Source organism: Puma concolor, chromosome D3 (genome assembly GCF_028749965.1).
Source record: "Puma concolor isolate L17-30 chromosome D3, mPumCon1.1.hap2, whole genome shotgun sequence".
Classification (NCBI taxonomy): domain Eukaryota; kingdom Metazoa; phylum Chordata; class Mammalia; order Carnivora; family Felidae; genus Puma; species Puma concolor.
Genome location: NC_141678.1, coordinates 17,385,230 through 17,409,290, shown reverse-complemented (window position 1 = coordinate 17,409,290; position 24,061 = coordinate 17,385,230). Strand labels below are relative to the sequence as shown.

Sequence of the window (24,061 nt, the reverse complement as noted above, 5' to 3'; positions counted from 1 at the left end):
TGATGTGGGGGCAGAGAAGGCTAATCCTAAGATTAGCTGCAGGCCAGAGAACCGGGGGATCTGCTGAAACTAAATACCCATCTGCCCCATGATTCTGCGACGCCACTCCAGGCATACACCTACGAGAAATGAGTGCTCCTATCTACCACAGGACCCGTACAAGAACATTCCCAGCAGCGCTGTTCATGACGGCCTCAAGCTGGAGAAACAAGCCACACGTCCTTCAACAGGAGAGCGGATGAACTTGAACGGCTGATACGTGTAACAGCATGGGTAAATCTCACAGACATAACGTGGAGCTAAGGAGGCGTGCACAAAAGAAAAGACGCTCTTTATGGGAAGTTCAAGGACAGGCAAACTAATCCGTGGTGACAGAAATCAGAATGGCGGGTTACCCCTGAGGGGTATCAATCAGGAAGGGGTGCAAAGGAACTTGCTGGGTGAGGAAAAATATTCTAGATCTTGACCTTGGCGATGGTGACATGAATTCTATAGGTTTGTAAAATGTACTAATATTTGATTTTACCGTATGTAGGTTGTACCTTCATAAAAAAAATTCTTCAATCCCCCTTCCCTGAAGGTCTGGGGTTTAAATAAATGAAAGACGGGGTGCCTGGGTGGCTCAGTCTGTTAAGCGTCCGACTTTTGATCTCAGGGTCATGAGTTCAAGCCCTGTGCTGGGTTCCACACTGGGCACGAAGCCTAGTTCAAAAAATAGTATAAATAAAATAAATTAAAATAAATTCATGAAGACTACTAGATCACAATGACAATGCCAAGCACTCCCTCCCAGGGTCCAGGGCTGGGATAAGACTGGAACCCCACCGGAATGTCACCCAGGCCAGCGTTAATGTCGTATCATTCATTCATTCAATATGGCTGGGAAACCTCTCTTACGCTGACGAGCTCTCAAGACATTCTTTAATCTTTTAGTTGAGCACCTTTTATTTCTTCTCTATGCGCAGTGAATTCATTCGCTGTGGCTGTGGTAACAGACACAGCAGCTTAAAACAACACAGATTTCTTCTATTAGACTTCCACAGGGCTGGCTCCTGGAGGGTCTCTCGGAGAATCTACTTCCTTGAGGCTCCCTGGGGGCCACCTACATTCCCTGGCTTGTGGCCCCCTCCTGGTGTCTGTCTGACCTCTTGTAACTGTCTTCACATCTCCCCTGACTCTGACCCTCCTGCCTCCTTTCTATAGAAAGGACTCTTCAGACAACTCTGGGCCCTTCCAGGACAACATCCCCATTTTGATTCGAGATCCTTACCCTAATTATATCTGCAAAGTCCCCCTGACCACGTTCATGAGTTCAAGGGACTAGAACACGGACAGTGTTGGTGGGGTAGGGGGCTTACGCAGCTGACCTCACTTACAACAGCCTAGACTTTTTATTTACTTTAAAATTTTTTAATGTTTATTTACTTTTGAGAGAGAGAGAGAGAGAGAGAGAGAGAGGGACAGCACCTGAGCAGGGGAGGGGCAGAGAGAGAGGGAGACATAGAATCCGAAGCAGGATCCAGGCTCCAAGCCGTCAGCACAGAGCCCGACGTGGGGCTCGAACTCACGGACTATGAGATCAGGACCTGAGCCAAAGTCGGATGCTTAACTGAGCCACCCAGGTGCCCCAGCCTAGACTTTTAAAAAGAGCACAGATTTTGGAATCAGGTCAGACCCATCTGGGTTCAGATACCCATCCTACCACTATTAGCTTCCCGTCCTTGGGGGCGTCGCTCAGTCTCTCTTGAAGTCATTTCCCTGCCTATCCAGTGGGGGTATCACTACCCTCCCTCTGGGGTGCTGGAGGACAGGTGATGGGCGAGGCAGCTGGCATGGATCCTGGCTCCCTGGAAATGCTTTTGGTGAAGAGCCTGTACCTTCGGTGACGTTCAACGGATGATTTCTTTTCTCTCAATACTTCCCGCGGTGAGTGGTCACCACCTGCCATCATCTAACGGTCTTACAGGATTGGTGACTGTATTCCCTGCGCTGTACTTTCCATCCTGTGACTTCTTTTAGTTCACAACTGCAAGTTTGTACCTCTTAGTTCCCTTTACCTACTTTACTCGCTCTCCCCGCCCCCACCCACCTCACCTCCGGCAAACCACCAGTCTGTTGTCTGTATTTACGAGTCTGTTTCTGCTTTTTTGTTTGATTGTTCGTCTGGTCTTTTAAACTCCACATGTAAGTGAAATCACATGGCACTTGTCTTTCTCTGACTTATTTCACTTAGCCTAATTCTAAGGCTAAGGCCCTTCTAGGTCCATCCGTGTTGTCATGGATGGCCAAGGTTTCATTCTTTCTTAACAGCTGAGTAGTATTCCACTGTGTGTGTGTGTGTGTGTGTGTGTGTGTGTGTGTGTGTGTGTGTGTGTGTGTGTGTGTTTCTTGTGTGGGTGTATCAGATCTTCTTTATCCATTCATCTACTGATAGACACTTAAGTTGCTCCCATATCTTGGCTATTTTAAATATGCTGCGATACAAACAGAGGGGTGCATATATCTTACCAAACGAGTTGTTTTCTTTGGGTAAATACCCAGCAGTGGCATTACTGGATGATACGGTATCTCCGGCTTTAATTTTTTTTTAAGGAACCTCCAGACTGTTTCCCGCCATGGCTGCACCAGTTTACGTTCCCACCAACAGTGCACGAAGGTTTCTTTTTCCTACATCCTCACCAACACTTGTTAGGTCTTGTTTTCTTGATACTTGCCATTCTGACTGGCGTGAGGTGACCGCATCACGGTTTTGATTTGCACTTCCCTGATGATGAGTGATGTTGAGCATCTTTTCATGTGTCTGTTGGCCACCTGGGTGACTTCTTTGGAAGAATGTCCATTCAGGGCCTCTGCTCATTTTTTTCATCGGTTTTTGTTGTTGTTGTTCTTGTTGTTGTTTTTGGTGTTGAGTTGTGTATGTTCTTTATATATCGTGGGTATTAACCCCTTACTAGATATGCCATTGGCAATTATATTCTCCCATTCAGTAGGCTGCCTTTTGGTTTTGGTGATGGTTTTTGCTGTGCAGTGAATGAGTGATACTGACGGGGGAAAAAGGCACCTACTAAGTCCTGGGTGCTTCTACTCAGTCTGTCTGACTCTAAAATCCTTCAGAAATGTTCTTGTAAGTCCCCAGGACTGGGCAGAGCCGGTCTGGAGATGAGAAAGGGAAGGACCGAGCCCCCAGGCCTTCCAGAAAATGGAGGGAACGTCTTCTTCAGAATGCTGGGGGAGGGCAAGAGCCGAGTCCCTCCCCTAACAGGGAATACATACGCATCTTAGCTTTTCTGGAGGCTGCCTATTGTTTATCAGAGGTGGGATTTCCTTGGCACTTTGAGGAAAGCACATGCCCAGATGCAGAACAAAATAGCTTTTTTTTTTCTTTTCTTTCCCCAAAAAGCAGAACGTGGCTCATACATGTGGAGTTGGAATGACGGCTTGGTGAGCCCTGGGGACCAAAGACGTCGTTTTTATCTGTGTGGGAAGCAGGTTAGAGGCACTAACGTACCTCCTCTCCCCAACCCCAAATCCCTTTGCCAAAGCGCATGCAGACAATTATTCCACATGTGAATCTGAAGCAGGATCTGTGACCCCCTCCCCCACCTTATCTTCCCCAGTGAATGGGCAGGACTCCCAAGAGCCTGGGGAGTGACGGAAGCTACAAGGGAAACACTGGATAAGCCCAAAGGAGAAAATGACAGCAATATGGCCAATCCCATCTTCACACCCGGAGGGAATCTGAGACCACCCTCTCTTTTTCCACCCTCACCAGAGCTCTGTGGCCAATGGCCTTAGCGTGGACAGTCTTGCGTTTGACCCCATGTCTGCCACTCAGCCTCAGAATGACCTTGGGCGGGTAACTTCTTCCGTCTGTGAGCCTCAGCGTCCTCACCTGTCAAATGGGGACGACGGCAGTGATAGGGGCCATCGGGAGAGTCAGGGAAGAGAGGTCACAGTGGAAGGGGAAGTGATCTCTACACACAAGGGGTCCCATTATTCTCATCACACAGAGTGTCCACGTTACAAATTAGGGAACCGAGAGGCCCAGAGAGGGAAAGTGATTTACCCAAGTCACACGGCCTCACCAGTAAGGGGACGGCTCCTAGCTCTGACCAGCTCCTGACCCAGCACGAGCAACACAGGAATGGCAGGACATACCAGGGACAGCAATCACGACGGGCACCGTGCAGTGGGCTCTCTGCGCCCGGCTCCGTGCTGAGCCCCTGCGTCCATTTCTAGGGCTGCTGACAAAGTGCCACAGGCCGGGTGGCTTCCACAACATGAATTTATTCTCTCCCTGTTCCGGAAGCTGCAAGGCCAAGATCTGAGTTGGCTGCTTCCGAGGTTGTGAGGGCAAACCTGTCCCACGCCTCTCGTCCGGCTTCAGGAGGGTTGCCGGCAATCGCCGGTGGCCCCTGGAGTATCTCAGAAGCCCCGCCCTGATCTCTGCCTTCTCGTCCCCATGGCGTTCTGCCTGTGTGTGTCCGTGTCAAAATTTCCCCTTTTTATATGCACACCAGTCATATCGGATTAGGACCGCCCCCCCCCCCCCCCGCCCCACTCCAATAGGACCTCATCCTCATTTAATGAACTTTAACTACAATGACCCCATTTCCAGTTAAGGTCACGTTCTGAGGTACCGGAGGGTTAAGATTTCAACCTACGAATTCTAGGCGGGGAACACCATTCAACCCATAACGGCCCCTAAGTGCCCGATGACGTTTTCCCGCGACAGCTCTACGAGGTGGTTAGAGCTAGTAATTCTACTTTACAGATGGGGAAACTGAGGCTCAGAGAGCAAGGCTGAGGGCCGCAAACTTGGGAGGTAGATGCCTGGGTTCAGATCCTAGCTCATCGGGGGCAGAGCTGGGATCTGAACCCAGGCATCTACCTCCCAAGTTTGTGTGCCCGATCATCCTGCCGCTCTGTTTCTGTGGACTCCTGCGTTTATTACGTGGTATAGTGTAGGTAATAAAGTATAATATAGATAGTATAGTATGCGATAGACAGCATAGTATGGATGGCTTAATATGCACCGTTAGTATAGAGAGTATAAATAATGCAACACAGACAGAGTACAGATAGCACAGCACAGATAATATAGCGTAGCATAGAATACTCTAGTATATATCATATCATATCACATCTAGCTACACCATAACCGGGAGAGGATTTAAAGCAAGCCGTGCGCACCCCAGGCCTCGGGCTCTGAGATGAGTCCTTACAGCAGCCCTCCCTCTGCTGCCTGTCCTACCTGCCACCCTCCTGCAGGACCCACATTGATCTTCACCGGGGGTCTCAAAAAGAACCTCACGGCAGCCTCCAAAGACCCGGCAGCCCTCACGTCTGGTCCAGCACGCTCCTAAATTAACTAGAAGGCCGTAATGAGCTGCGGCCCCCGTGTCCCCACATCGGTGTCTAATATCTCCAGGAAGGCTCCGGCAGGGCCTCGGCCGAGCAAATCCCGTGCCTCAGTGCCGGGGTGACCTCTGGAGTCCCTGCAGGCAGAAATCCCCACAGCGATATCGAACCCTTGGACTCCACTCCCCACCGCAGGCGGTCTATACTGGAAAATAGTCAACACTGACAAAAACAAATGATGGCAAGGACCTTCCTCCCACACCCACATTTCCTGGTGAGAGAGGCCTCGGCGGCCGCCAGGACCCCCCTGGGGCAGGGAGACTGGATTCCTCCCTTGGCTGAACCAACTCCTCGTCCAACTGGAATAATAAGAACCTCTTACGATCAGGCAGTCCAGAGCAATTCAAGTAGGGCTTGGACCACGATGAGCTCACTGATTTCATAAGACAGTCATTCATCATGTAGTGAGAGTTTGTCGAGCACCTACTATGAGCCAGGTCCTGTGTGCTGCAGATGCAGAGACAAGCAAGACACGGTCCCTGCTCCAGGGGACTCATGATGGAGTGGCCAGAGGCAACTATAATACTGCGGAGCCCCAGCAGAGCCACTCTCCTCTCTGTGCCTTGGTTCCTTCATCTGTAAAATGGGCACAGAGTCAAATATACAGAAAGCACGGCGTGTCTCTTGGCTATTATTCTCATCAGGGCTGTGCTGGGGACACAGACAGGGCTAAGGAGGGCTGGCTGGACAATGAGGTGGCAAGAGTGACACCTGAAAAGAAGATGATGTCACATGAAGAACAGGAAACCAGGGAGAGGGAACAGCCGGGGCAAACATTCAGGGGCAAAAGGGGCTCCATCAGTCTCGGACAGAAAGGAGGCTAAGACGGCTGGTGCGTGGGGAGTTTCCATTTTACGCTAGGGGCAGCAGGGGGCCCTGGATTCATCAGATCTGTGATTCAGGAAGAACTCTGGCTGCAGTATGGAGGGTGTTCCAGGAATCCAGGAAAGAGAGTGAGGTGGTGGCCTGGATCAGGGTAGCTGGAGGTGAGTATAAAGACCCAGGGAAGGTCCCAAGTGGGATACTGGTTCCCCCAGGGCAGGGACAGGGTCCATCTTGTTCACCACGGTGTCCCTGGTGCCTAGGACAGTGGTGGGCACATTGCAGGTGCTCGGTAAGTACTTGTAGACTGAGTCGATATGGAAAGCGAGGGAGACGGAGGATTTGGGTAGGACGACCTGGACAGGGGCAGAATGTCGGTGCTGTGAGGACGGATGCAGGGCTGGGGGGAGACACAGAGAGGACCCCCTGGGATACGAGAACCCCATTCGTGCTCCTGTAGGACCTTACTGCCACCTTCCTCTTTTCCATCCAGAGATGGAAACGGAGACTCAGACAGACAAAGCAACTTGCCTAAGATCACACAGCACAAAGGGGACAGACGCTGGGCTCTACATCAAGTGTTCTTTTGACCACTCCTCAGCCCGTCCCGGAGGCCCTGAGCATAAGGACCGCAGAGGGGCTTGTGGGGCGGGAAGAAGGGAGCATGCTCGCATCATGCCAGCTCGTGTTTCACTGCTTAGAGATGCAGGGTTTCCTCCGAAGTAAAACCTTGCAGCCAAGTTAAAGCACCGCCTTCGGTCCTGGCTGTGTCTCAGCGACGCTCTGGCCTTGAACCTCCCAGAGTCTCCCCATGCACCCGCCACCTCCACTCCAGGGGCAATGTAATCTCTGGGTGTCCGGTTCCCCGCCACACTCCGGGAAGGAGGTCAGTAGGGTGAATTGCAGCATTAGCATAAATAATTGACCCAAAGCGGCAGCAGCCACTGAAGGACTTCGTGCCCAGCCCACGCCAGGGTCCGTGGCCTCAGACAGCCGGCAGCTTCAGGTCGTATAGAGAACACAGGAAAAAAAAAAATCTGCTGAGTGGAGGATGTTGGCGGACTGTGTCCTAGCCTCAGATGGCCCTGCAGCTGGCTGTTTGCATGGCTTCGGGGGAGCCTCCCACAGCTTACAAGACGATTTCCAGGGGGGGAATGAATTTGCGTTTGCTCTCCTAGGTTTCGGTCTTCCCCATTTCAAGCAGGCGTCCGGGCTCGTTGTGAGACCTGGCCTCGGGAATATATTTGCAGGGCAGGAAACAGAAGCAGACCACAAACCAGAGGCTGTTCTGGCTCCGTGGGAGGCCAGAGCAGGGCTGCAAACTCCAATGCCTAGAGGGGCCAACGAACAGAGAGGGGGCCCGCACGCACAAGGCCTGGGGGAAAGGACGGGAGGGCGGTGCCTTGTACTCAGCTCTGGCCTGAGGTTACCGGGGACATTACACTTCTTCAAGAGACACCGGACATTTGGGTTTTTACATAAAATATTCCATTCTTTTTTTTTTTTTTTTTAATTTTGGAAGCTAAACTAATTAATTTCAAAAACACAGAAAAGGCAAACCTATGGAAAGATTTAAAAGATCAGTGGTTGCTGGGGGTGGGGGGGAGGGAGGGGACCCAGGAGTTTTAGGGCATGAAGCCATTCCCTCTGATACTCTGATGGTGGGTGTAGGTCATTACACGCTGGCCAAAGCCCACAGAACGTGTAACACAGAGTCAACTCCCAACTCTAGGACTCTAGGTAATGACAACGTCTCGGGCACATCAGCTGTAACAAGGGAGCTAACAGAAGACATGAATCACAGAGGAAGGCAGGGTGGGGGTGGGGCCGAGTTGAAAGACTACTTCCTGAACTCTGTACTTCCTGTTCAATTTCTCTAGAAGCCTAGAAATGCCCACTCCCAAATAAAGCCTATGAACTACACAAACTAACAAGCCCGGCAAGCAACAGTGAAACATCTGGGGGGCTCCTCCAACCCCAACAAGCGCCCATCTGCAAGGTCTTGGCAATGCTGGAGGCGAGTCGGAAAACCCCAGAGCCAGAAATGCCAGTCTGGACACAGGTTGGCTCCCCCCCGCCCCACTCCCAGCTTGGCCCAGAATGAGCAGAGTTTCCAGACCTGGAGGAAACACGCAGGCTGAGGGCATCGTTTGATGGTGCAGGTGGATGTCCCTGGGGATGTCCCAGGGTCAGTCCCTGGGGATGTCTACCCATGCAGGGTGAGGGAGCCCCAGCAACGAGGAGGCTTCTTGCAACCCAGTGGAGACTCCACATCGGATTTAAGGTTACTTACAGAGATTTCAGAAAGTTAGAATGTCTGGCAAACCCGAATTTGTTGGCTTAAATAGATTCCTCGATACCCACCGCCCACACCTGTCCTCTACGGAATGTAGCAGTCTGTCAAACCGGATTCCTAAGTGTGCTGGTTCCTGAAATGGTTCAACCCATTCTTGGAAAGGCACTGCTCAAATCCAACCAAAATTCATCCGCAGACCCCTCTGCTACTGGGTCCGGTCCACAAGGAAACCAACCCATGGGTAGCTGGCTGTCGAAAGACCAACTGACAGAAGAAACGGCCGTGACGGTCCCAAGAGGGCAACGCCTACCGAAAAGCCCCTCCTGGAACCGGAAGCCCCCCGAAAATTCAGCGGTGGACACACGGGCTCTGTGAATCAGACAGACCTGGGATCAAATCCCACAGTCGGCACTTCGGAATTGCCTACCGCGTCAGCCACTTCGCCAGAATGGTCTTAAACACCTTCTAACGGCTCCTGCTGGTTGGGTCAACTGGGCACTGAGCTGGCCCGGCTGGTTACCCTGGGAGTCACCCACGGCATAGAGGAGGCAACAGTTCAGAGACCCTAGGGGGCCGTTCTGCGGTCACCTGGTCGTAAGCAGCAGAGCAAGGGGTGTAGCCAGCACACGCTCTTTCTCCCCCTCTTGGTGAGGAACCGAACCCACTGCCTTCATCAATCTATTCGCGTCACGCAAAGCCAATTAGCAATGATAGTTTTCGTGCACGTGGGGTTTTTAGTTTTGGCAGGCATTTAAGAACCATCTTAAAAATAGTTTCGGAATATTACATCTGAGCACTATCTGAACCGCACCAGAGAGCCTGCTGGTGCAGAACGGTAGGGGAGTCAATGTGCATTTCAGAGACCGCCCCCCCCCCCCCCGCCACACACACACACACACACACACACACACACACACACACACACACACATGCCTCCTATATGTAGGGTCTCCAAAAGTTCCCCACGGGCCCTGCATGGCCCTGGAGAGGCACAGGCTCTTATCTGATCATCTACATCTTCCCCAGACAACGTGGATGGCAAGGTAATGCTAACAGCAGTTCCCATTGTTATTATTTACACAGCACTACGTGCCAGGCTCCGGGCCGCGCACTTTGCGCGGATTATCTCTTTTAAATCTCAGCACAAACATTTGGGAACGCACTTTTTTTTTTTAAGTTTATTTATTTATTCTGGGGGGGGGTGGGGAGAAGCAGAGAAAGAGAGAGAGAGAGAGAGAGAGAGAGAGAGAGAGAGAGAATCCTAAGTAGGCTCTGAGCTGTCAGCGCAGAGCCCAACACGGGGCTCGAATTCACGAACCGCGAGATCACGCCCTGAGCCGAAAAGCAAGAGCTGCACGCTTAACCCACTGAGCCACCCAGGCACCCCAGGAACTCACTTTTGTTAGTATCCCCTTTGTCCACCCGAACGCTGAGGCTCAGACAGGTGGTGTCATCCACCCAAGGTCAGGAAGCTCCTAGATGGTGGCTCTGGGATTTGAACACCCAGGTCTATCTGACTCACAGAACCCCCATGCTCACCATTGAGTATTCGGGGAAGGAGAGGTTCTAGTCCCAGGAGGGGCTTCTCAGCAAGCTCTGACCTCTGGGGACTGTCACGCCTTTTCTTCTCTCAGTCAGCTGGTCCTTCAACAACTAGATATCGTGTTGAATCCTTATTCCGGGTCGGGCATGATGGCTACAAGGCTGGATAAAGCTTGGTCTCCCCTACTAAGAGCCACGATGGATGCGTGCACATGGTGCGAGGTGAGGCCCAGGGAGAACACGTAAAGCTGGTCCTGGGGTGGGGTGGACCCCCCTATGGTGCCCCTGACAGCATCGCATAGGCTAACCATCCACGTCAAAGCTTTCCAGTCTCGTTACTGATGCACCAAGGGGCTAAAAGCAAAGGCTCCCCATGTCTGAGAACCCAAGGAACGGTCCCCATCACACAGACTAGGAAACTGATGCCCCTGGACAGAATGAGACCTGCCCAACGTTACAGAGCAGACTCAGAACCCCAGTCCCTTCACTCCTTCCTCTGAGTTCATCCCACAACGCCACCGTCATGGCTAATGTTACGTGCCAACTTAACCAGGCCGTAGGATGCCCAGACATTTGGTCAAACATTACTCTGGGGGTGTCTTTGGGGGTGTTTCTGGATGAGATAAACATTTGAATCAGTAGAGGGAGGAAAGCAGACTGCCCTCCCCAGTGTGGGTGGGCCTCAGCCGATCCTTTGGACGCATCAGTAGAATAAAAAGGCAGAATACGGGCGCATTTGCTCTCCCCTCCCCACCAGTCACCCCACCCCCACCCCATTTCCTTCTGTCTTCAGACTCAGACTTACACCGGAACCCACACCATCGGCTCCCCTAGGTCTCCAGCTTGCCGACCACAGATTAGGGGACTTCTCCACCTCATAACTGTGTGAGCCAATTTCTTGTAACAAATCTGTCTCTCCCAGCCTCTGTCTTATACATATACGCACACATACTCGTAGTATTCTGCAAGGCACTTTTAGGTGGTGCATGTATCAGCTTTTCTTAAAATGTCACTAGTTATGTAATTGTTTTGATGGGAATAGTGAGAAAAATTATGCGAGAAAAATCACAAATGAACATCAAGCCTTGGTTTTACATGTATTGTCGCTTACAATGACGCTGAGTAAAACAGTGAGATGATGTGAGAGCCATTTAATGGCACATATGCAGATCTGGGGAAATTCTTTTTTTTTTTTTTTTTAATGTTTATTTATTAATTTTCGAGAGATAGGGAGGGAGAGAGTGTGGAAGCTGGGGAGGGGCAGAGAGAGGGAGACACAGAATCTGAAGCAGGCTCTAGGCTCTGTCAGCACAGAGCCTGACATGGGGCTCAAACTCACGAACTGTGAGATCGTGACCTGAGCCGAAGTCGGATGCTTAACCGACTAAGCCACCCAGGTGCCCCAGATCTGGGAAAATTCTTGAGGCCAAATCAAGAAGTGGTGGAGTCTGGGAACATGATTAATCCAAAAAAGAGACATTAATAGAGGGGATTTTAGATTTCTGGGCATGGTGGTAGGAATACGTTTTTCCCTCTGAGAAGATTCTAGAATGCTTTAGTAGTGGGCAGAACTGGCAGAATAGTGGTTCCAAAGATGTCCAGGTCCTAATCCCCAGGACCTGTGACTCTGTCACCTCACATGTTAAAGGGACTTTGCACATGGATTGAACTAAGGTCCTGAGGTCAGGGAGATTATCCTAAATTATCCAATGGGCCCAATGTCATCATAAAGGTCCTTGTAAAGAAGAAGCAAATAAGGCAGAGTCAGAGAAGGAGATAACGACAACAGAAGCGGAGACCAGAGTGGCACGACTGATCACTGGCTTTCAAGATGGAAGTGGGTCATGAGCTAAGGAATGCGGGCAGCTTCTAGAAGCCGGAAAAGGCCAGGACCTCTAGACCTCCCCCTGGAGTCGCCCAAAGGAACTTGCCCTCCCAACACCTTGATTTTAACCCCGTGAGACCCATTTTGGCTTCCGCCCTTCAGAACTGTAAGAGAATAAATGCATGCTGTTGCCACCCATCAAGTTGGTGTTGATCTGTTACAGCCGCAACAGGAAGTTTCCAACAGCTTCCAACACCCGGGGTGGGGGGCTGAGCCCTCCCTTGCAGGGCATCTGCCTTCCCTCCCTCATCAATGACGACAATACCTTCACCCTCTGGCTCCCACTGGGTAGGTGCGCGGCCTCACGCTTCACCGAGACTAAGGAAAGCCTTCCAGAACTGAGGCTGGTGGGGACATCACCTGTCTCCCCTCTTCTCCGCCACGCTCTCTGCCTGCGAAGTGGTCCACACGGACCCCATCAACAGGCTCTCTGGGTCTCTGGCTTCCACCAGTAGCACAGCAGGAGGTGAGAAGGTGGGTAGTGAGCGGTCAGGGCACGCCTTTCCCCAGCGCCGCTCTCTCTGCGGGACCCCCAGGGTTGGCTGGGCCCCTCTACTGGATGAGGCTGGCTGAACCCCAGGTCCTGGAGGGGGTCCTTCCTACACAGCTATTTCCGACCTCCGTTCCGAACCGGCACGGGGAACAGCTTCCTCTGTTACTCACCTTGGGGTGCTGTCCCATCCCTTGTGACTTCCCCACACCGCCCCACATGAAACTCTCATTCTCTGCCCAACGTGAGTGATCCCTTCCCGCCAGCCTCCCGACTGTTACCCCAGACAACGCAAACGTGACGCAGGCAAGTTGAGTCGCTTGCCCGAGCTCCAGAACCAGGCCATGGGAGAGCCGGCGCTGGAGCCTGGGTCTGCCCAAAACTCTCTGCCAGAAGTCGGCCCGGGGTGGCCCATAGGCTGTAGGCTACAGACAGCCAGGAGACGACCCGTATTTACCTATTTTTCTATTTGAATTCATTGCCCACCTTAACGGACCTGCAGCTCTCGAATACAAACCCAGAGCTCCTGCTTCTCTTAAAAGAGAAAATCAACCGGCACCGTGCTAAGAGCTTCTGTGGGTTAACGGTTTAACCCTCACAACAGCCCTATCAGGGAAGTGCTGGCACTAACCCAGGTGTCCAGAGGGGGAAACTGAGGCACAAGGTCACACCGCTTGGGTGAGGTCACTCAGCTAGCAGGGGGAAGAGCTCGCATCTGAAGCTAGCTCCCCGATCAGCGATCAGCGGTGGTGACTGGAACAGTCGGAGGTGGCACGGGCTCCCAACCTCGCCACAAACCTGCCTGGCCCCTGAGGCCCCTGAGGGCGTGTGTCTGCAACCCCTTCCCTGGGCTCTTCCCCATCTCCCTCTCCTGGAGGCGGTGAGGGAAGAACACCCAAGCCCTCCCCTCAGGGCCCTGGGATGGACCGGGCTCGTTCCTGGAGTCACCTTTATCCCAGGGCAGGCCCGGCCACAGACAGGCGGAACCCCTCATGCCACAGCCGGCTCGCCGCGCAAACCCTGCTCACGGCTAGATCACCCTGCTGCCGCCCAACCCCAACTTCTCCAGCCGCATCGTGGCTTTCTGGTTGCGTCCAGCGCCGGGCTGGAGCCGGGGAGCATGTGCTGCCCAGCCCTGGGCCCAGAAACACAGAGCCCTTGTTCTCCTGGCCCCCACGCTGCCCCGCTCGGGCTGGACCCTTGCCTCGGCCTGTCTGAATGGGGCCTCTGACTTTGTCCTTCCTTGGGCACCATCCCCTATCAGCCCGCCCGCCCATGGGCAGAGGCACTTCCTAAAAAAAAAAAAAAAAATTCCCTGAAATCTGAGCTGGTAGGGCCTCCTTCTCTTAGCGCCTTCGGAATGGGCAGTTTTGCTGGGTTTTGTTTCCTCTCCTTCTCCTCCTGGCTATTCCTCCAGTTGCTGCCTCTGAGGGTCCCAGGAGAGGAGAGGCCGGCTAAATGCCCTCATTGTGAGAGAGACCGAAGCACCCAGACGCCTTGAGACGGGTCCAGGAGGGCAGGGCCGCCCGCGAAAGGGGATCAGCGGCCCTCTTATCACTGAGCAGCTCCCCCAGTCTGGCCCCGGGGTGGGCAGGGGGAGGGCGGGGACAGAGAGAAGGGAACTACCAGAACGAGCTGGTCGGACCTCAGGGGAGGTGAACGCAATTTCCAGAAAGAAGAAAACCAAAACGATGAGAAGTGTTATCTGGCCGAAGAGAGCGATGAATTGGGCCGTTAGGCTGTGGAGCAGGTTTTCATCTTCCAAACTCCCAGAGATTAGAAATGGAACTGGATTAGTCCCAGGGAGCACCTCGGTGGAGTCCCCGGCAGGCGTGTGGTCACTCAGTATTTGTGCGGTGCCCTCTCGTGCAAGGCATTCTGGGAGGTGCCTGGAGAGAGCGCCACACGGAAGGGGGCACCAGGCAGGGTGAGGCCTGGATGCCAACCCTTGAATAGGATTCTAACTGGTTACGTACCTGGGCAAGCCCCTCCCAACGGAGAGGGTAGGTCAGATGATCATAGCTCATCCACGTGCAAACAAGAAAAGAGTTCTGGAGGTAGATGGTGGTGATGGGAGCCCAACATTAGGTACAGCTGACCCCTGCGAACAACACGATTCGGGCTACGTGGGTCCATTTACACACAGACTGTTTTCAACATACACAATACGGTATGTGAGCGTATTTTCTCTCCCCGATGATTTCCTTAGTGACGATTTCTTTGCTCTGGCTTACTTTAAGATTATAGTATATAACACACGTATTATAAATAGTATAACATATATATAGTACGATACACATGTAGTATATAATACACATATATAATACACGTATATTTGACATAACACGTAAAGTACTGTGTTAATCGACTATTTCTGTTATCGATAAGACTTCCAGTCAACAGTAGGCTATGAGCAGTTAAGTTTTGGGGGAGTCAAGTTATATGCAGATTTTCAATTGCAAGGGGGGGGTGTCGGCACCCCTTAACCCCAGAACCATTCAAGGTCAACTGTTTTAATACAACTGTATACTTAAAAATGGTTCAGATGGCAAATTTTATGTTACGTGTGCAGCTGACCCTTAAACTCAGGTCAAAGGAGGGACCGAGGGCCACGTCGCAAACCTTCCAGCGCCTCGCTGGGAGGCTGGTTCATGGCTCCAAACAAAGGGGCTTTTCTTCCAGAGCTCACGGAGGTCACCCAGAGCACGTGCCCAGACTGGCCACGCTAGGCCACGGTCGCCACCCACGTAAAGTGCTGGGGACAGTGCCGGCACATTTAGGTGACTAGTAAGTACTTGCTCACTAAATTTCCATGTGAGGAGTATACAGCCTAACAGGGAGGCTCCATAATGTTCACATGGTCTGGCTGGGGCTCCACAAAGAGGTACTTAGGATGCTTTGGATTCCAGGGGCTCCTGGGTGGCCCAGCCAGTTAAGTGACTCTTGACTGCGGCTCAGGTCATGAGCTCATGGTTCGTGGGATCAAGCCCCGCGTCGGGCTCTGTTCTGGGTGTGGAGCCTGCTTAGGATTCTCTCTCTCCCTCTCTCTCTCTGCCCCTTGCTTGTGCACCAGTGCTCTCTCTCTCTCAAAATAAATAAGTAAACATTAAAAAAAAAAAGAAGTGAGAGAGCTCCCCTCCGTCTCTCGGGAAGGCTGGGTCTCAGCTCCCTCATCCGTCCAGCAGGCTGTGCACACGGCTTGGGGGCTGGCTGGGAAATCTTAGGTGGTGCTGGTGTCTATTAAATGCTTCCGCTCCAGGCTCACTGGGAAAGCTTCCGCACGGAGGGCGGGAGGAGAAGAGAAAATGTGGGGGAATTAAAACAATCCAAACCAAACCAAAAGTGCAAAGCGACTGCTGCAATCCGCTTCCATCCCAGCGCTGAAGGGAGCTAGCATGGAGTCCTACTGTCTTTGGCTGAAAAGAAATAAAATCCCCTCCATTTGCTCAGGGGTGTGCTGACCTCACCTCCCAGGCAGGTCGGCTGTGACGCCCCGGCCCCATTCGGCCCAGTCCCCTGCCCCTGGCTCCGGTTGAGATCAAGGTTGAGGCGGCAGAGGTTTCTCTGGCCAGGGGGCCTTGTGAATTTCACAGGCAGGACGCTGGGAACTGCAGCCTTGATAATTAACGCGTCAGTGGGAATTTTTGATCACTTGTCCTCAGCAGACAAAAGGGAAAGGTAAGACTCTTCGGGGTGATGCCATTATCTGGAGTGGGCCGCGGGGGGGGGGGGGGGGGGGGGGAGGGGGCGGGGGGGGGGGGGGCTTGTACTTGCTTACAAGTCGGCCTCAGACTCCAGAGTCACACAGGCCCATCCCCGGCTGTGCGCTCGGGGCAGCTCACTCCACCTCTCTGAACCTCAGAGTCCCCACTGATAAAGATGGGATGATGCCAGTAATCTCATGACGTCGTCGGGGCCTTCCATAACACGATCCATCCTGGGGGGCGCCTGGGTGGTTCAGTCGGTCAAGCGTCTGACTCTCGGTTTCGGCTCGGGTCACGATCTCACGGCTTCGCGAGTTCGAGCCCCGCGGCGAAGTCTGTGCTGCGGTACAAGGCCTGCTTGGGATTCTCTCTTCCTCTCTCTCTGCCCCTCCCCCACTCGCGCAGTCTCTGTCTCCCTCGAAATCAATAAATAAGCTTAAAAAAAATGTTTTTAAAAATCAGGCGATCCGTCCCAACCACGGTGGCTGGCAGGTAGCAAGTGCTCTGTAAATGGCAGTCATTGCGATATGAGGGTGTCTGACGCTTGAAAGAACACTCTGAATTTGGTTTCTAAAGACCCAGGGTCTAGCCTGGTTCCACCACCCACTCCTGTGAGGTTTTTCCTCACATCACTTAACCCCTCCGACCCTTCTCTGCCATACGATGAAAGAAGTACAAGCCGTGGAGAGGATTACGACGAGGACCGGGATTATCACTGTGACGAACACAATGGCAGCTGTAGTTATCGATCAAGCCGACCGCTTAACTACCTCCCAAATCCTTCCCTTCCGTGCAGGCTCGGGCCGCTACTCCCACTCATTCATTCAACCAACAACTGCTCAGGAGGCACCACTGAGTCAGGCTTCACATTCCAGGCGCTGGGGGGAGACGACGGCAAAGGACCCCAATGGGAAACCAACGTTCCAGCACGATGGGGTTTTTTTAAATATATTTTTTAATGTTTTATTTATTTTTGAGAGAGAGAGAGAGAGAGAGAGAGAGACAGTGCGTAAGCGGGGGAGGGGCAGGGAGAGAGGGAGACACAGAATCCGAAGCAGGCTCCGGGCTCTGAGCTGTCAGCACAGAGCCGGACGCGGGGCTCGAACTCACGGACCGCGAGATCGTGACCTGGCTGAAGTCGGATGCTTAACCGACCAAGCCACTCCAGGCGCCCCTCAGTGCAACAGGTCCTAACTGGGGGTGATTCCGTCCCCGTCCCCTCCTAGGGACACCTGCCCACGTCCGGAGATGTGTCTTCAGCTGTCAGTGCCTGGGGGAGGGGACGCTACTGGCATCCGGCAGGTAGAGGCCAGGGGTACCCCTCAACATCCAACAATGCACAGTAAACCCCGTCCAACAGAGAATTACCAGGTCCCAAACATCAACAGCCTCGAGGCTGAGGAACGCCATTCTCTGGGAAAGCAGCAGAGAGTAAACAAAGTCAGTCAGTCAACCAAAGGGGAGACTGGAAGGTGGGAAGGGCTGTGGAGGAAGAGCCAAGCTGGGCCAGGATGCCAGGATGACAGCGGAGGAGGTGAGAAGTGGCCAGATTTACTGAAGGTCCTTTGGGGGGCACGAGAGGAAGCAAGAAGTCAGAGGTGAAGCTTCGCGCCTGAGCATCTGGAAGGATGAGGAAGTGGTCCTACCCAGTGGTCCCTTTACATCCACTCTTACCTGCCCCCTCCCCCCGTCGGTCTCCTCCTTTGTCCACATGGCAGCCAGGACCGTCTTTAAATAGAAACTTGGTGCCTCCGGTCCCCTGCTCTGTTCCCTCGCAAGGTTCCCAGACGCCTGGTGGGTGCCCACCCTGACCCAAAAGGTCCACCGTCACATGCCCTTTCTAGTTCTTGCTTCCCCTCCAGCCCTACTCACCTCCACCCTCCAGCCACAGTGCACCTGACTCACCTCCTCACCACACCAGGCTCTGTCTGGCGTCTCTCACCTGTCAGGAACCCCACCTCCCTCCCCCCCACCCCCGCCCTGACCCTGCCTGACCCTATTCCTCCTGCCAGGTCCCAGGTCACTCCTGCCTGACCCTATTCCTCCTGAAAGCCTCAGTTTAGATGCCACCTCCTCCAGGAAGTCTTCCCAGACCCCCTCTGCTGGGTGAGAGGTCTCTTCTGGGCAGGCTTTCACACCACTCGGTGCTTTCTCCCCTGAAGTGGTGATCTCCTGGTTTGGATCTCCCTGCCTCCTCTGCCAGGCTGTGAGTTCTGTGCGAGTGGGCATCAGAAGCATCTAGCTCACCCCGGGCCAGCCATCCAGGTTTGCCTGGGACCCAGAGGTCCCCGGGATGCTTAGACTTAGTGCTAAAACAGAAAATCCCAGGGACACCTGGGTGACACAGTCGATTCAACATCCGACTTTGGCTCAGGGCATGATCTCGCGGTTTGTGAGTTCAAGTCCCGCGTCGGGTGAGCTCGAGACCTGCTTCACGTGAGCCCCGCTCCTTTCTCTCTCTCTCTCTCTGCCCCTCATGGGATTCTGTCTCTCTCTTGCACCCTCTCTCTCTCTCAAAGCAAAAACAAACCGAACAGAAAACCTCAGACAAACCAAACCCAGTGGATCGCCCCAAACGCATCCCTGATGCTTTGCAGAGTCTAGTCCGAGGTAAGATCGATTCACGTTTGTTGACAGAATGGCGAGCAGGAGATTTACGTACGTTTCCTAAATGGATGGATGAAGTTCGTCATCAAGGAGTTAATAATCCAAACCATGAGCCAGACTTGTAGAAGCCTCTGGAAGCCCTTGACCCCATTCCATTCTGGCCCAAGCTCCAAGGTCCGGTAACAATCATAGCGTCCCTGCTCTCCGGCCAGGGCCCAGATTCAAGATCAGGATCCAGGCCCACCCTCCTGTCTGCACAGAAAGGGAGGTCAAGGCCGTGGGCAAACAGCCAGGACAGCAAGTCCAAAGACCTAATTCTTCTGGACCTCTAGGCCAGCCCACCCTGGGCAGCACTCAGCTGCCCCACCTCGGGGCCCCATGTCCTGATTCTTATCCCGTCCCAGCCCTGTTATCTGACCCCTCCACCCAGGACAGCGGATCTCCCTCTTTTGGTAGCCTACAGAACCAGAAACTCGAACACGCTTCTCGGGTTTTATTTTTCTCCTTCTTTCATGTTTTCTTTTTTTTTTACTTTTTCTGGGCCAGTCAACCCTCCAACCTTATCACGCTCTGAAAAAAGGGGCTAATCGTGTCCTCTGGCCAGGTGGAATGGCTTAAACTCGGTGTGCAGGCACCCCTCAAACACTAAAGTCGGGCTTCTATTTCAAGCCTGTTGTAATGAGAATCGTATACTATGGGATCATCCGGGAGCGTCTTGTTTGCCTGGCATTGCTCTTCTGTGATCCGCCCTTTTTTTTTTTTATTTAAAAAAAAAATTTTTTTTTTCAACGTTTATTTATTTTTGGGACAGAGAGAGACAGAGCATGAACGGGGGAGGGGCAGAGAGAGAGGGAGACACAGAATCGGAAACAGGCTCCAGGCTCCGAGCCATCAGCCCAGAGCCCGACGCGGGGCTCGAACTCACGGACCGTGAGATCGTGACCTGGCTGAAGTCGGACGCTTAACTGACTGCGCCACCCAGGCGCCCCTGTGATCCGCCCTTTTGTGGCAGGTAGCCGGACCGTGTGCCTTTTTACTGCCGTGTGTTATTCCACGGTGCGACGGCACTTCCGGTCACGTGGCTCTTTTACCGTAAAGGACATCCGGCTACATTTCAGCTTTTTCACTCTAATGGTGTTATTATATGAGCACACGCGTATCCTCACATACCTATCGTGACAGACTCACCAGGAAGTAGAGAATATATACATACACCCTGATTTTTGCGGAGTCTATCATCCCAAAGCGGAAAAGAAGATTAGAGGCGGTCTCATGCCACTTCGGCAAACACTGCCAAGTGGTCTTCCAAAGCGGCCGAGCTAATTCACGCTCCTGCCGGCAGTGTATGAGGGTCCTCGGCCCTCCTTTTGTTTATTTTTTTTTTTAAGTTTTACTTACTTTGAGAGAGAGCGCGTGAGGAGAGGAGAGGCAGAGGGACAGAGAGAGAATCCCAAGCAGGCTCCACGCTGTCCGCACAGAGCCCGATGCGGGGCTCGAACTCCCAGACGGTGAGATCGTGACCTGAGCCGAAACCAAGCGTCGGATGCTTAACTGGCTGAGCCGCCCAGGTGCCCTCAGCCCTCCTTTTAAATTTCAGGGAATAACCACACCCTTTTGCTGCACAGTGAGGCAGGCTTGGAGTGTGAGCCCAGCAGGGGGGCTCAGGGGTGTTGTGACCCTCACCCAGAGCAGACAGTCTGGTAGAGGCAATACGGGGCAGTTTAAATCATCATTCAGCGCTAGAATCACAGACCCTGAAGGACTGATCCTGAGTTTGGAGAGCTCATGGCAGGGGAGATCTGACCCAGTCTAAGGGAGCCCCAGAGGAATTCTCAGAAGCAATGCTTCAGCCAAGACCCAAAGCAGGAGCTGCAATTAACCAGGTGAAGAAGGGTAGCGATGGGGAGGGAACCATGCCGGCCAGATGACACAGCGTGTGCAAAGGCCCCGAGGTGGCGGAAGGGAACGAGGTCTTTTCAGGAGCGAGGGAAAAGAGGGCCAGGGAGGTGAAGAAATTTTCCTGAGATGACACAGCATGTTAGCAGCAGAGCTGGGTCCAGACTCTGCAGCTAAGGGGTCCTTACAACCATCGGTTTGGTGTATATGCCCAACTGATTCCCTAAGGAGGTAGGCCCCTCTCCGAAGAGCCACGACCTCTGGATGCACACAGGCTGGAGTTCAAATTCAGCTCCGCGTGCCCTCACTCTGTGACCTCGGCGAATCCTCTCACTGCTCAGAGCCTCAGTTTCCACACCCGTACAAAAGGTGATCGTGACGGTAAAGCCGCAAGCCTCAGGCCGCTGTGAGCAGAAAAGGGCGTCTGTGCTGGGAAAGGGCCTGGTATGTATGGTATGTAGTATATGCAGTATGTTTATTAGTATATGCAAACTAATGCAGAAGGAGCAGAACCAGCTCCCAGGAGAAGCTGAGCTTTGCTGAGTACCTACTCTGCGCCTGACCCCTCCTCAGGAGGCAGGGGCTCCGAGGATCCCCGTCACCGAAGAGAACACAGAGACTCAGAGAGGCAAAGTGACCTGCCCTCAGTCACACAGCAGAGAGTGGGAACCAGGATTGAATCCGCCCTCACCTGGAGGGACGGCGGTTGAATTACCTTCTCAGCCTCTGCAGGGGAAGGTTTATACCAGGAAATCAACAGTGTGAAGCAGGAAATCAGAGAGAACACTAATAATCTCAGGCAGCAAAATGAACCGCGTCTAAGCGGCTGTTCTCACAGAATTCCATCCACAGAGCCTGTTACAAACGGTGCAGCTCACAGTGTAAAGGTCCCCCTGTGACCATCCAAGAGGATGCTGAACGTGCATGACCCCGGTTTCCAGAACACCGAGCCGGGTGTGTCTTCTGAGGTCATCCACAACACAAGCTCTCTACGGTTCAGGCAGGACAGGCTCCGTGTCCCCTTCCCTGGGGACACCTGACTTTACAGCACTGGTCCAAATACACCCAACGACATGCTTGTTTGGTCTGTCCTGTGTGTTACAATCAGTATTTCCTACTATATGAAGGGACCATGAATTTGACTAAAAACTTGTATGTTTCTAATAACTTCACAAGTAACATTTTAAAATCTAGGACAGTAACTGTGCTTTTTTTTTTTTTTAGTTTTTTTAAATGTTTATATATTTTTGAGAGACAGAGCACAAGCGGGGGAGACACAGAATCCGAAGCAGGCTCCAGGCTCTGAGCTGTCAGCACAGAGTCAGACACAGGGCTCGAACTCACGAACTGCAAGATCATGACCTGAGCCGAAGTCGGATGCTTAACCGACTGAGCCACCCAAGCGCCCCTCTGCTGCTTTCTTAGTGTGAGGAGGGATGGGGGGGGGGGACGGGGCAGGAAGCTTCTTTGTTTGCATATACTAATAAACATGAAAATTATGTTAAAAATAAATAAATAAAATAAAATAAAAACATCTGAATTTGGTGGCCAACATTTACAACTGGGTGAATTTTGCGTAAAGCCTCGGAATCCTCTGGGTGCCTGGGTGGCTCAGTCGGTAAAGCATCCGACTCTTGATTTTGGCTCGGGTCATGACCTCATGGTTCATGGGTTCAAGCCCCACATCGGGCTCTGCGCTGACAGTGTGGAGCCTGCTTGGGATTCTCTCTCTCCCTCTCTCTCTCTCCCTGCCCCTCCTCTGCTCTCTCTCTCTCTCTCAAAAAGTAAACAAACTTAAACACAAACGTTGGAATTCTCTTGGAAAAAACAGTGGAGACAGGTGGCCACCCAGGGCTCCGCACTCCCCTGCGACAGTGGGCTGGGACTAGAAGCAAGAGCCTCTGAGGACAAGGCAGCTGGTCTCTGCTTCACTACTGTCCCTCTGCTCTGTCTCCTTCCCATGGGACCCGCCCGCCCCTGAAGGGGTCTGCATATGCGACCCCTCCCCACCTCCCCTGAGCCATCACAGCTTTTGGCTGGTCAAGTGACACAAGAGGGGAACCTGTTATGGACAGTGGCTTTCAGAGCTGGAAGGGAAGGAACAGGTCCAAGGCTCGCAGCAGTCAAGGGGACGTCCAGGCCGAGTCTCCTGGGCAGGGGTGTCCCCATCACCCTAACTACTTGCAGAGCGCCCCCCCCCCCGCCCCCACCCCACAGCTTCTAGAATCCCGTGCCGGTGGCAATCATCGCCATGGCAATACTAACGCGAGTCAGCACACACCGAGGACCTCGCGTGCTTGAACTCATTTCAGCGTCCCAGCAACTGGTGACAAGCAGACCGCCTACCAAGAAGTCATTTTAGTCTGCCCAGCATTCACTTCCCCTTCTTCGGTTCCCCAGGTCCCGATTTCCCTTTGGGGACCCATCCCTCTCCCCCTGTTGGGTCTTTGTGGCTTAGGAAGCAGCCAAGAGTATCCGCCCCACCCCCACAAGGCTCCAGGGGTCACGTGACTTAGACTGGGGCCAACTTACGTGTCTCTGTTCCTTTGGCCATGGTGACTGGCCCCAGGAGGCCCCAGGGCTCAGTTCCAGCACTTGCTGGAACTGGGCTTGCAGCTGGCACCATGTAAACATGGAGACACTGATGGGCATTTGTGCCCAGAAGACCGCCAGAGCCTGCCTCGGTAGGAAGCGCACACAGAGAAAAGGAGAGCCAAAAAACCGTGAGGGAGGGAGGGAGGAGGAAGAGAGAGAGAGAGAGAGAGAGAGAGAGAGAGAGAGAACGAGCAAGTAACACAGTTGAGTCCCTGGACCCAGCCACACCTGAAGCTAAGCTGCTAGGTACACGAGCCCAGATGTTCCCTTTCGTGCCTCAGGATAAGAATGTAGTGACGTTTCAGTTGAATCTTCTGTCTCTTACGACCAAAAGAATCCTGGTAAGTATAAACACTAACGTCATTTCTATTTTACATGAGTGACCAATTGCAGGCTAAGGGGATTGACGTAAATTACCCAAGGCCACACAGCGGTGAACTGCTAACAATGAATTTGAGCAAGATTTTGCCCTAAACCTAAAGCACTTAGGTCAGAAATCTCACGGGTCTCTTACGGCCGTCCCCGCGCCGCTCGGAGCCCCGAGTTAAGGATTTTAGGGACAGTGTATGCGCAGAGCTGCTGGGAAACTGTGGTGTGTTGGGAAGGCCAGGAAGGGAGCGGCGGCAGCATGATGAAATATATAATTATTATTTAAATCAGTTCAGATGCCATACGGAGGAAAAGCAAAGCTTTCCGTGGCATTTCCCCAGTGCCATTTTTAATTCTCTCTTATCGAGACACGGCTGGGATCTGTTTTTCAAAAAGAAAAAACTCCTTTAATTAAAAAAAAAAACAAAACAAAA

General features: G+C 52.8%; 1 protein-coding gene across 7 annotated transcripts in view; it reads right to left on the bottom strand.

The window, feature by feature from the left end:
• Positions 1-24,061, bottom strand: part of WSCD2 (WSC domain sialate O sulfotransferase 2) — a 117,353-nt gene that overhangs the window by 82,021 nt on the left and 11,271 nt on the right. The window contains exon 1 of one of the 7 annotated variants that reach the window (XM_086681873.1): positions 14,433-14,538. The exons of the other annotated variants lie outside the window; for them this stretch is intronic. The gene's annotated coding sequence lies outside the window, so the exon portion shown is untranslated. Of the gene's footprint in view, positions 1-14,432; positions 14,539-24,061 lie in introns of those variants that run through there. 7 annotated transcript variants of the gene reach the window in all.